The sequence below is a fragment of the Narcine bancroftii genome, chromosome 5 (assembly GCF_036971445.1).
Source record: "Narcine bancroftii isolate sNarBan1 chromosome 5, sNarBan1.hap1, whole genome shotgun sequence".
Classification (NCBI taxonomy): domain Eukaryota; kingdom Metazoa; phylum Chordata; class Chondrichthyes; order Torpediniformes; family Narcinidae; genus Narcine; species Narcine bancroftii.
Window position 1 is genome coordinate 202,000,486 of NC_091473.1, and position 3,659 is coordinate 202,004,144.

A 3,659-nucleotide genomic window follows, 5' to 3' on the forward strand; every position below is an offset into this window, starting at 1 on the left:
CATGTGAACGTCTGTGTTGTGCAGCAGTACATAAACTCCAGTGACAAATCGGTCGCTTCAGTAAGTTCTTAGCCGATTGAAGACATGGGGCAATGTTTGAAACTCATCCCGCCGCCCCTCGAACCGCTGGATCGACTGCGACCCCTATCCCATCAGATCGCATCTGCCTCCACTCAGCTGGAGAGACGGCGCGAGTTACCTTGTCGAAGAGGAACCTGCCTGAGAATTCTCCATTCCTGCAGTGTATTCTGACAGAATTAAAAGAATAAACTTGCTGATAAAAATGTAATTCTTCGTCGATATTATTCATAGTTTAAATTGAGCTGAAGGTCATGATGACTTTCTCAAAACGTGAGAAAGTTTTAAGGAATTTCTTGTAAACTCTCCAAGATTTACAAGCCACTCGTCGGTGTTATTCTGCAGACCATTACATTTTAAAGGAGGAGACTTGGTCTATGCTCCAGGGCGTTAGCTCCCGACTAGTGCAAATAACTGCAAGTCAAAGGGTCCCAGGTCAACTTTAGGAAGCCCCTTGTTGATCCCGAAATACGTACGTAGATGAAGGTTCAACATCCCCTCCTTTGTGAAATGCCAGTAACCCAGAGAGGAAAGGTGCGAGACGGGGAATATATTTAGCAGGTCATTTTGCGTCGAGAAAGAAAATGAACATTTCAGGTGCCTTTTTCAACAGGATTAACATATTCACTAAACAATATCCCAGCATGAAGTCCTTAATTCAGAGGCAGTGAAACAGATTCCTTCTCGCTGTGAAGTCCGACAATTTAATCAGAAATCATTTCAGGTACGCCGACATTTATGCAAGAAATATCACGAGTGCGGAATGTAAAAATTGGATTTTATTTTGAAAATTTATAATTTTTATAAACAACAGTGTGGACGTGAGTGGATTTTCCCCTCTCATTAAATGAGAGGGGCGGCTTAAGGCGGCTTGAGCTCATTAGATGGCGCGATGGTGCCTCATAAGTTCCGACGTCTCTCGACCCGTCAGCGCCGGACACTCGGCAGCAGCAGGTCCCACCTGGGCTGTGGCTTCTCCTATATCCCCGAGCAGGACTCTCAACTTGGGATTGGACAGCACAGGTGCGAGAAGAGCGACAGTGAAGGCAGACGGGCGGATGGAAACATGTAGGAAAGAGCGAGAGAGAGAAGACGATACGGAGAGAATGAATGAACGAGACAGAGAGGGAGAGAGAGCAAAAGATACAGTGTTTGAGAAAAAAGAAAATGAGAAGAATGCAAAATGAGAAAAGCGATGGAAAAAGGTTCTTCGCAATAAACTTAAAATCACCTTGCAATAATATCGCATCAAAAGTTTAGAAACATTGGAGGAGATTTGTAAACAGAATTTTTAAAATTAAAATTGCAAACTGATGATTGATGAAAAAAAGGAAAAATCAATGCAAAAATTCACGTAAAAATGTCACAAATTACGAAAAGGGTCACAACAACCAGAGTCTCAAAATATGCGAAGAAATCTCCAAAAATTTAATGGGAAATGTATTTTTTTAGGAGGTAGCCTCTTCATCCAGCGAAAAAGCCCAGAGGGGTAAAAAGGTAGACGCTAAATTGTCGAAAAGGTCTCGAAAACAGGGCGAGAATCAAGGACAACAGAAGAGAAAAAAGACGCGAAAAATATGATTCAGAATTCGCAGATAAAAGGGCAAGCGAGGATCTAGAAACCTCACTTGTGAAATATTAAACTGAGCTTCTTCAGCACTTGTCGGCGCTGCCCTGCACATATCATCGACCCATTTTATCTGTTAACCACCAACTATGCGGCTGCTCAGCGAAAAGACACAGGGTAGTGAGAAAATCGCTGCAGGCGGAACCGTGACTTCACCCACTGCGAAGCGAGTGACGATGTGGCGCTATCTCCGCCCTGTGCCGAAGTGGTTCTGGAAACTTCGCTCTCCACAGCCCGCATCGACCACAATCAACATTAACATTGCGGATGAGTCACATGTGAACGTCTGTATTGTGCATTAGTACATAAACTCCAGTGAGAAATCGCTCGTCTCAGTATGTTCGTAGGCGATTGAAGACTTGGGGCAATGTTTAAAACTCATCCCGCCGCACCTCGAACCGCTGGATCGGCCGCGACCCCTATCCCACCAGATCGCATCTGCCTCCACTCAGCTGGACAGTCGGCGCGAGGTTCTTTGTCGAAGTGGAACCTGCCCGAGAATTCTCCATTCCTGCAATATATTCTGGCACAATTAAAAATATAAACTTGTTGATAAAAATGTAATTCTTCGTCGATTTTATTCATAGTTCAAATTGAGCGGAAGCTGTGGATTACCTTTTCGAAACGTGAGAAAAATTTGAGGAATTTCTGGTGAATTCTTGTAAACTATCCAAGATTTACAATCCACTCGTCTGTCCTATTCTAGACCATTATATTTTAAAGGGGCAGCCTTGGTCTATGCTCCAGGGCGTTAGCTCCCCACTCGTGTAAAAAAACTGCAAGTCAAACGGTCCCAGGTCAACTTGGGAAGCCCCATGTTGATCCCGAAATTACGTACATAGATGAAGTTTCAACATCCCCTCCTTTGTGAAACGCCAGAAACCCAGAAAGGAAAGGTGCGAGACAGGGAGTATGAGTATACTTAGCAGGTGTTGGAATATAGGGGTTAATTAAGCATAGAAAATATGTAGAATATATGCTTATGTACTATTTATTTTGTATACATGAATCCAGTACTATGTAACAATTTAATATTTACCTCATGGTGAAGGGAAAGAGTAATGTAAGTAAGGGGCAGCCACAGTATGTAGCAAAGTTGGCTGATTACAGTAGGTTTAGAATTGCCTGCTCCCAAAATACAAAAGAGAAAATGTTAAGGCAAAAGGAGGTGTTGATTAGCACAGGAGACCATGGCTAGACAAGCACAAAGAGAATCCTGACAGAGACTGTAAGAAACAGTGAATGGAAACTAACTCAGTAAGAAGGCTTAGACAGAAGGAGGTGTTGAGCAGAACTGAAGAATATGGCCAGATGAGAACAAATAAATAATTAGAAATATCTGGGGTATGAATTGATTTCTGATCAAAACAACAGGATATTCTGGCCTTGAGGATGAAGATGGGAGCTCTACACCTCAGATATCAGCAGAGCAGGAAATTACTTGTGATAAAGCTTATGCAAGAAATCTAGCAAAGAAAGCCAACTTTTGTTCTGTATGATAAGGTTGAGCTATATAAACTGTAGAGACTGGACAGTAGAGGTCAGTCTTGGGGAATAGGTCACTGAGCAGGTGACCTCTGAACTAAGGCTGAACCTGAGCTCTGTTAAGCTTTATTCTTGTGCTGTGTAATAAACTGATTGTTGAACCGAATACATTCTCCTATCACTTCATTTAACGAGCACGCTGGACTCAGACGACACATAGACTAAATTGAGGGGAGGGTAAAGCCAGAGTCCGACACAGCTCACCTTGCGTCGAGAAAGAAAATGAACATTTCACGGTGCCTTTTACAACAGGATTAACATATTCACTAAGCAATATCCCCGCATGAAGTCCTTAATTAAGAGGCAGTGAAACAGATTCCTTCTCGCTCTAAAGTCGGACAATTTAATCAGAAATAATTTCAGGTGCGCTGAACGACACGACATTTATGCAAGAAATATCACGAGTTGG

General features: G+C 42.7%; 1 pseudogene; it reads left to right on the forward strand.

The window, feature by feature from the left end:
- LOC138765471 (zinc finger protein 585B-like) overlaps positions 1–3,659 on the forward strand; it is a 70,460-nt pseudogene that overhangs the window by 37,803 nt on the left and 28,998 nt on the right.